The 10,199-nt window shown below is 31.0% G+C and overlaps 1 long non-coding RNA gene across 1 annotated transcript; it reads left to right on the forward strand.

Annotated features, from left to right (window-relative positions):
* The first annotated feature begins 960 nt into the window (after positions 1-960).
* Positions 961-1,619, forward strand: LOC149570991 (uncharacterized). Its single transcript, XR_016358385.1, has 2 exons — positions 961-1,014; positions 1,142-1,619. It is a non-coding gene; the product is annotated as an uncharacterized LOC149570991 (long non-coding RNA).
* The last annotated feature ends 8,580 nt before the right edge of the window (positions 1,620-10,199 follow it).

Genomic DNA, 10,199 nt, shown 5'->3' on the forward strand with positions numbered 1-10,199 from the left:
TGGACTTGACAATTAGATCATTTTTTTTTAATCAGAATGAATTGTCAAATTTCTATCTTGATTTATATTTATTATTTTTCTGTAGTTTATTTTTGGTGGCTCAAATTTACATTTTGTCTTGTTGGTTCTTTTCACATTGTACTTTCTTCCAAGGAGCCTTTGTGAGTATATATTTCTGAGCTCCTGCATAAAATCCATCTATTTTGAATCTTTTTGGAGTTTGTTTTAGTTGAAGTTTTTTTTTTGTAATAGTCTAAGACTAATGCATGGTCATAGTTTAAAATATAATTACTATTAATTTCAACAGGAATTGTTCTTCTACATTCATTTAAGATAGTTTCATACTTGGGACTACTTTTCCACTAAGATGTGATGTAATTGCAGGTCTAGGGTTTGTGCACAGTCAAAAGTAAGAACATCGTTGGGTTACATAGTGAGACGAAGCAATTGAAAAGTAAATTTAAGGAATTCTGCATGAATCATGTAGACAAGGTAAAGTGCACACTCTTTGCAATTATATTTGTTTGACATAATAAAAAATATTTCTATGGCTTTAGGGAAACTTATATCGATGAGTACGATCAACATGATTTTTTTTAATAATATCGTTCACCAAGTTATTAATATTTTGAATGTCTTCTTGCATAAGCTTAATGCAATGAGCTTACTGAGAGTTGAAATATATTAAACACTTATGAATGTGCTCAAGTTTATTTATTGGGTAATTTTTTGATGCTCAAAAAGTTGAATTGATAAGCAGAGTAGTTGAGTCAAGTTCTATTTTGAGACTTCAAAATTGGAAGAATGATATAGATATAGGAACTTAGATAAATTTATAGGAATGAATGTTTTTTGTGTCACTCACCGAATTTTTAGTTTCCCTTTTTAAAATTCATGTGTAATTATAGACACCATTTGTTCTAGTGTATGATAATATGTTTCTTTTCATATGCAAATTATAGGAGCTTAATGGTGAAGCCAACAATCTAGCAAATGCTGCTATAGAACTTTAAAGTATGTGACAATTGTTTTATTTGTAACTATCTTATCTTTTGATATAGCCAACTTGCTAGCCATCACAATGCCTTTTAGGATGGATCTGGTTTTAAATGTACCAATTTCTTATCCATTGTGCATGTAGTGAATAGACTTCAAGCAATCAAAACTGGCGATTGTATGGAAGGACATCAAGAGATGATCTGATTTGGCTAGAATTTGAATGGTTACAGTTCTAGGCTTGAACAAGAGCTAGTATAGATGGGAGGATGGGTCTTATCAACATTGGAGGATCACTATAATAAGGAAAAAGGCAACGAGGTTTACATTCAAATTTTTATTTTCTAAAAGTGTGGCATAGTGTCATGAAATTTCAAATTGTAACCAAGTAATATCACAGAATATTTTTGTACCATGGCAATTATACTTTTACAATTGGTGATGTTGGGGAATATTTATCTGCAAGCTTGCTGACCGATATTTTTTTAAGATAAGTGGTTCTATAGGGACTTATGCGCACACTATTTTCTTTTTTGCAATTGCTCACTAGTATTCTAGTTGAATTCTACCAACTCTTTTCTTTGGTGTCTTGAACATATAATGGAACAAAAATTTAGTGAGAATAGACTTCATCATCAGCTAATGTATGCACTGATCTTTCATCTCAAATTTTATAGTTAGATCTTTCTTGCACTAATCTATGAGATGATTATCACCTACTATTAGTAGATCATCAAAATACAGTATTAGAATTACCATATCATCTTTATCTCTTTTATAATATAAATTTGGATCAGCTTCATTCTTGGAGAATCCTAAGATAGTGAGATATTATCAACTCTTTCGTACCAAGCCCAGGGAGCTTGTTTAAGTCCATAAAGAGCTTTCTTGAGTCTGTAAACAAAAGCGTTATGATCATGAGTTTCAAATCCTTCAAGTTTCTCTAGATGTACTTCTTTTGAAATCTTTCCATTTAGGAATGTTGTTTTCAGATCCATTTGATGTACCTTCCATTCCTTTGATGCGAAAATTGCTAAGACTGCTCTTACGGAGGTGTATCTGGCCATAGGAGCAAAGGTATCTTCATAATCAATCCCTTCTTTCTGAGAAAATCCTCTTGTTACAAATTTGGCTTTATACTTCTCAATACTATAGTCAACAACATGCTTTATTTTAAATATCCACTTGGGAGAAACAAGATATTTTCCTTTAGGTCCTGGAACAATTTCCCAAACATCATTTTTCATGATAGATTGGTATTCTTTTATCATAGCTTCTTTCCAAGTTGTATATTTAATAGCATCAGAGGGATTGGTTGGCTCTGTTTTGGATAAATCACTTATGTTAGCTGTATAACTAGAGAATCTTTTAGGTCTTTTGCTTTCTCTGACTATTTTGGAAGGTGCAACAAAGTCTTAAGTTGCTTCAACTGTTTTAATGGCCCAAAGTGGTCTTTTCTTTGAATTTTCTTCAAGGTTCATATTTTGAATTCCATCTTCCATTTCTTCTAAGTTCTCCCTCTATGACCCAAATTCACTATTTCTTTCAGAACTAGATAAAGAAGAAGCTTCGTCAGAACTTATGGCTCTTTTGAATGTAAGATCTTCTTCAAAGATTACATCTCTGCTAAGTTCAACATTTTTTTGTCCAGGTATGAAAATCCTATATGCTTTAGAAGTTTCACTATACCCTACTAAAATACCTTTCCTTCAAAGGGTTCTAACTTGGTTCTCTTTTCTTTTGGAACATGGATATATACAAGACATCCAAAAATTCTAAGATGACTTATATTGGGTTTTACTTTAGTAAATACTTCTTCAGGTGTTTTATCTTTAAGATAGGAGTGAGGACTTCTATTTTAAATATATACGGCAGTACAAGAGGCTTCTGCCCAAAGATAATATTATAGGTTTTGGTCAAAAATCATAGCCCTAGCAGCTTATATAATTGTCCTATTCTTTCTTTCTCCTACCCCATTTTTCTCTAGGTTATAAGGAACAGTGTACTCCCTCTTAATCCCTGATTCTTTACAAAACCTTTTAAACAAGTTTAAGGTATATTCTCCTCCATTATCAGTTCTAAGGGTTTTAATTTTATGTCTTGAAAAATTTTTAGTTAATGCTTTGAATTCTTTAAATCTTTGTAGGATTTCTTCTGATTCCTTGCATTTAAAAAAGTAAATCCACATTTTTCTGAAGAAGTCATCTATGAACAAGATATAATACCAAAATCCTCCAAGAGAACGAGGAGATATAGGTCCACATAAATATTAATGAATTAATTTTAGTACATAATTTGTTTTCCTAGTACTATCATGAAAGGGACTTCTGGTGCTTTTACCCAGAGCACACCCTTTGAAAATACAATACTAGGGTGGTATTTATTTAATTTGGGTAATCTAGTAACCATATTTTCAATAGTGGATAAATTTTTAAAATTTAGATTCCCTAATATTTTGTGCCATATTTCATTTGAATCTTCAGCTTTGTGGACTAGGGCTTGAATGGATCGACTAGATTCTATATTCAATTCATAAAAATATCCTTTTCTTTGACCAATTAACTTTTCTTTCTTGATGGAAGAGTTCTTAGCTCAAGTTAATACTTTGCCATCCATGAATGCAACCTTGTGTCCATCATCTTCAAGTGTTGTAATTGAGATTAGGTTTCTTTTAATCCTTGGTACTTAGAGTACACTTTTAAGAAGAGTATTTCCTAATTTTAGTTTCAAAGTACAATTTTCAATTCCTTAAACAGATCGTGCTGAGTTATCACCAATGGTAACTTCACCGTTAACCTTCTCTGATAAAGAATCTAGAGTTTCTTTGTATCCTATTATATGTCTAGAAGATCCACTATCAATTACCCATGCTTTATTTGAAATTTCATTTGATAGAGAGGAATACAAAACATGGTTCTCAAGATCATAAGTATCTTCTTCTCTAATTGACATTTACAATTTGCCTGTTGTTTGGAGTTTTTAGGACAATTAGATCTATAGTGAAAAATAAAATTTTTACATTTGAAACACTTTATTTTAGATAGATATTTCTTGGGCTTTCATTCTTTTGATTTCCCTTTTTCTTCTTGAAATGCTTCTTCTTTCCTTTATAGGAGTTTGTATTAAGAATGTGAAGTTCTTCATCTTCTACTTTTGGTTTCCCTCCTTTCTTTAGTTTTTTGGATTCCTCTTGAAGACAATCATTCTCGAGTCTATTGAAGTTTGGGAGCTAATCTCTGGCACTTATTCCTTGTACAAATGTCTCCCATAAATCTAGCAATCCATCTATAGCCATAAGCATTAATTTTGTGTCACTAATGATGGTTCATATGCTTGATAGTTGATCTCTAATGCCGAAAACTCTTAAGAAGTAGGAACTTATCAATTCTCCTTTCTTTATTTGAATGTGATTCAATTGTTTTTTTAGTGCAAGAACCCTAGTTACATTGTTTACTTCATAGGCATTTTGTAATGCATTCATCATATCAAAGGCAATTTGATGTTTTGTAAGCATAGGTACAATATCATTTTTAACTCCATCTGAGATGATTTGAATAGCTTTTCTATTTCCTCTTCTCCAGAGAGATTTGCGAGGTTCAACTAAGGGTTATTTAGATGCTCCATCAATGAATTGTTTTACATTGTTCTCTTCAAGAATCATTGTGATTTTGAACTTCCAGGCTTCAAAGTGCTCTTTCCTATCAAACCTATCCTTGAGTCTGATTGTGTAAGCCATGGAAGATAGAAGATTTTTGCTTGATGTGTACAAAGTCTGATTATTGAAATTTAGCAAAGCCTAGGTTTGATTACCAGAGCTCTAATACCATGTAAAGTATATGCTAAATCCTTATCTCTTAATTAGACTTTTAATCCTGTCTTATATGTTGAGAATGATCTTCTAAGTAGTATGAATATTGATGAAATTAGTGCTTGTTATAATGCAGATATAATATTGAATATTGAACCTTTTATTGTGATTTAGAATCTAAGATATAAATTGCAAGATATAAAATGCTTATAGGAGTAGACTGTTGTAATTGTGTGTCCTATAATCTGCATTTAGAACCTATTTATATATCCTTTCTAAAGGGCTTACTTGGCACCTATATATATATATATATATATATATATATATATATATATATATCATTAAATGCCAACATTAGAGATATATTACCATTAAGAGGAAGTACGATTTGTACTGTTAGACCTGTAGGTTTATCTTGGTTAATATTCTTAACAATAAATAGGAGTAGAAGAGACATCTCGTGAAAAGACGTGTATCTACATTATTTAATATTGGTTATTGTAACTTAATTGTCATTAGACATTAGACACACACTATGTAATAATGATTAAATCATAACCATAATATAGTTGATTAATAATGATTAAAAGGAGTCTAACATCATTAAAGGTAGCCTTTGATATGATGAATGCATCACAAAATGCCTATAAAGTAAACAATGTAACCAGGGTTCTTGCACTAAAAAGGCAATTAAATCACATTTAAATAAATAAAGGAGAATTGATAAGTTCTTACTTAAGAGTTGTCGGCATTAGAGATCAACTATCAAGCATAGGAACCATCATTAGTGACACAAAATTAATGGTTATGGCTATAGATGGATTTCTAGATTCATGGGAGACATTTTCACAAGGAATAAGTGCCAGAGATTAGCTCCCAAACTTCAATAGACTCAAGAATGAATTTCTTCAAGAGGAATCCAAAAAACTAAAGAAAGGAGGGAAACCAAAAGTAGAAGAAGAAGAAATTCAAGGAATTAGAAGATATCCTACAAAGATTTAAAGAATTCAAAGCATTAACTAAAAAAAATTTAGGACATAAAATTAAAGCCCTTAGAACTAATAACGGAGGAGAATATACCTTAGAATTGTTTAAAAGGTTTTGTAAAGAATCAGGGATTAAGAGGGAGTACACTATTCCTTATAACCTAGAGAAAAATGGGGTAGGAGAAAGAAAGAATAGGACAATTATAGAAGCTGCTAGGGCTATGATTTTTGACCAAAACCTAGAATATTATCTTTGGGCAGAAGCCTCTTGTACTGCTATATATATTCAAAACAGAAGTCCTCACTCCTATCTTGAAGTATTTACTAAAGTAAAACTCAATATAAGTCATCTTAGAATTTTTATATGTCCTATATATATCCATGTTCCAAAAGAAAAGAGAACCAAGTTAGAATCCTCTGAAGGAAAGGTATTTTTGTAGGGTATAGTGAAACTTCTAAAGCATATAGGATTTTCATACCTGGACAAAAAATTGTTGAACTTAGCAGAGATGTAATCTTTGAAGAAGATCTTGCATTCAAAAGAGCCATAAGTTCTGATGAAGCTTCTCCTTTATCTAGTTCTGAAAGATTAATCAAATGTAATAATGATTAAATAATAACCATAGGGGATTGAGTCTAGATCAAAGAAATCCAACTGAAGCTACAACATCAAATTTCCTCTTAGCTAGGGAGGATAAGCACGTGACCATATATTACCTCACTTGTAATATAATAATATCTTTGATTAGAAGATATTGAACATTTAGATATCACATTTGATATCATGAGTATTGGCCTAAAAATTTCAATAAGGTGTGTGTACACACATTTTCATAATACTTACCATAGGAACAACCATGGTCTGTTTTAGAAACTTCATGGTGTATTTCAAAATTCTAATCCACCATGTATGTAATATTTTAGACATCATATGATATCAATCATAATAGAAGGCTATGGTTTGTTGAGGAACTTAATCCACCATGCAAGATATCATCTGTCATGATTTTCTTAGACATCATAAGATGCCCATCATAATAGATGCCCATGGTTTGTTTAAATAACTTAATCTACCATGCAAGTTTACAATCTATTATGATCTATCTCAGACATCATAAAATGTCTATCACAATAGAAGGTTAAGTTATTGAAAGATCGTTAACTTTCAACAATTTCTATAGATACAAGTGATAATCATTTGGAAGTCATCACTTCCTCATGATGTACATAGGGGTAGGCCCAAATAGTCATGATTTATATCCATGATGCATAGTGGTCTTGATTGCTATAATTTATTGATTAGTGGAGAATCCACCTCAACATGGTCCACTCCATTTGAATCAATACGACCAAGATCATGGAAGGTTGACCGAACCATATCCTCTATTTGTTCCCTCTCTTTCGAGGCTTCTTTTAATGATGCTAGACTCCTTTTGAATATCAATCTCCCTCTTCTTGTAATAACATATAGGAAAAGATCAATGCAAAATGCTCTTATAGGATGCATAAAGATACAAGTAAGAATGTTAATTAGACTGATAGAAATTTAACTCCATCCTACTAATAATAATAACACATAATCTTTTACTTTTCATACTCCTGTATTGGATCTCACAATCATTGTATCAAATTTTTAATGTCATTAGATGTATCTGTGCGCACGTGTGTGTGTGTGGATAGATAGATAATTGTCATGTATATCCATGTATAGTACTTATCTAATTGTTTATCTAATAAGAGTTACCTTAACCTCTTGCACTGGGACTAAGCCATTATATATATAGAGATGAGTGATGACTCTATATAGGCACTGTAGACACTAAATCATCTTGTAAGAAAATATGAGGATGTCCTTGTATCCTTTAATTCACTTAAATCTCTAAGTATCATTCTTAATTTAATACAAGATTGCTTAATAATGAATTTCTATATTATGATAGATTTAGTAATAACATATATACACATTTAAGTATGTTTTAATTTCATAACATAATATCAACTTAAACCACGTCTTACCTTTTCCTACCTATTTAGGCATGGGTTCCAACACCCAACACCCTCTATTCCAACCTTGATCTTGATACACATTGCTTGTATCTCTTGTGAGTGGTTGATGTGTCATTGGCCGATCTCTACAAGTCATTCCAATTGCTATCGCTACAAACAACATGCTTATTCCTTGTCATATATTATGGTTGATTACTATTTTTCCTAAGTTGATATTCATTAAAGTTAGAAGTAAATATTTTATTCAATTTTTGCATCAGTTTGAATCCCTTTAGGCTTTAATCTTTGAGACGACCCTCCCGCGAGACTATGCCATCTATCGAACTAAGTCTTTGTCCACCAATTCTTATATCTTTTCTTATTTATAGGATGTCTTCCATTTCATCAACATCTTTGGTGTACAATATTATATTTGTGTTGATCCTCCTTAACTTCTAACATAATTTCTCTCTATTCTCGTCCCATTGGAAATTACGCTATCTGCATTTATCGATGATATTTGTATGCTAATTGTTTTTCTCTCATAATATGGGTTGACCATGTGCTTAATTCATCCCAAATGGAGGTCAAACTTAGACTCACCTTATGGTTTAAATTGTAAGTCATGTGGGTGAGAAAATAAGGGTAGTTGTCTTCCTATCATCATCACCCTATAGCATGATGTTCAATGTCCAATCATGTGGTAGTATATTTGACTCAAGAGAAACATGTAATATAGAGTGATGTTAGAAGAATGTATTCTCCATGTACTATTTTCTATTGGTGTGATGTTTGCACATTTGGTTGTAGTAATTTGATAGATACATTCATTGTAATATTGGTTGCTTATTTATTTCATCATTATAATTCTTACATGTCCAGCCTGCTTTGATACCATGTTATATTTTCAGGATCATAGCAAATGTACTAAGCACTACTATTTTTGTGGTATGTGTTTTTCAAATACATATCCAAGGTATATAAATAGGAGTAGAAGAGGCACGTCTCTACATTAATAAATATTGGTTATGAGTCCCTGCCTTATAATGTAGGAGACTCTAGTTTTCACTCAGTTTATACTATTAACATTTTTTTGACAAAATTTTGAAAACATTGGATAATCTTAAATGTTTCTGAATATTATTATTAAAATAGACATTTTTCATATTCTAATATTATTTTGTGATTAGTTGTCACAATTTTTCTAGTGGTTTTAAATATATATATTTTTAAAGAAAAATTGTCTAAATCCATTAATGATGAGTAGTTGAAGTGTCTACCATATATGGATTTTATGGAGGTCTAATGAATTAAATATAAGTTTAATAAATGACTTACTTATGTGCTTGTATTGTGTTTCCATGAACGAATGTCGCTATTAAAAATAATTATATATACATGTTTATATTTTGTTGTGTATTGGTTGAGGATAGTATAAAACTTTATTTGTAGGTGTGCGCATTGGTAAACATTCTTCCATTTCAGCTAGTTCTTTTCTTAAGTTGGGTTTGGGGATATCGAAATTATTGTGTGTGGTTGCCCATATTAGCCATTGTATTCTATGGCTCTTTAATTTGTCCATTTTTTTGTGTGTTTTGAAGTGTTTCTATTTGTTGTAGGTTTCTTATTCCTGAGTTTAGGATTCAGTTACATTATTGCATTTTAGCTTGTTGTTCTCTTATATTGGGTTTCAAGATTATGAAAATCAGTGTTCTTGGTTGTCCATTTTAGCCTTTCTATTGTATGGCTATGTAATTTCTCCATTTTATATTTTGTTTTCAAGGGTTTGTATTTGTTGTAGGTTTTTCATTATGTGATGACAAGGAAAGGGGGTTGTGTTGCATGTCAAAACTAGTATACCTAATGTTTTACAAGAAGGCTTTATATATATATATATATATATATATAGTTAAAAAAAAAAAATGAATGCTATTTGTGTGCATAACTAGTCTTTAGCCATTGCATTTTATGACTTTGTAATTTCTCCATTCTATATTTTGTTTCCAAGGGTTTATTGGCCTCTAGTGCTAAGCACATTGAGGAGCGTATTATTAAAAAATGGCATACATATATAATTGAAGAAACATAACATTAATGACTTTGCTTTGCTTTTATGTGTGTGTGTGTGTAAAATTAGTTTTTTTTGAATGCTATTTGTGTGCATAACTAGTCTTTAGCCATTGTATTTTATGGCTTTGTAATTTCTCCATTCTATATTTTTTTTTCAAGAGTTTATTGGCCTCTACTATTTTTCACATTGAGGAGCTTATCATAAAAAATTGGCATACATATATAATTGAAGAAACATAACATTGATGAATTTGCTTTGCTTTACTAACGACCAACATTTGTTTTCCATATTATCTATTAATGATTTAAGCACTAAATATTTGTCTGGTCCACATTAGTTTGCATATCCTATG

The sequence above is a fragment of the Cupressus sempervirens genome, chromosome 2, assembly GCF_028749045.1.
Source record: "Cupressus sempervirens isolate cs-2001-9-10 chromosome 2, ASM2874904v1, whole genome shotgun sequence".
Classification (NCBI taxonomy): Eukaryota; Viridiplantae; Streptophyta; class Pinopsida; order Cupressales; family Cupressaceae; genus Cupressus; species Cupressus sempervirens.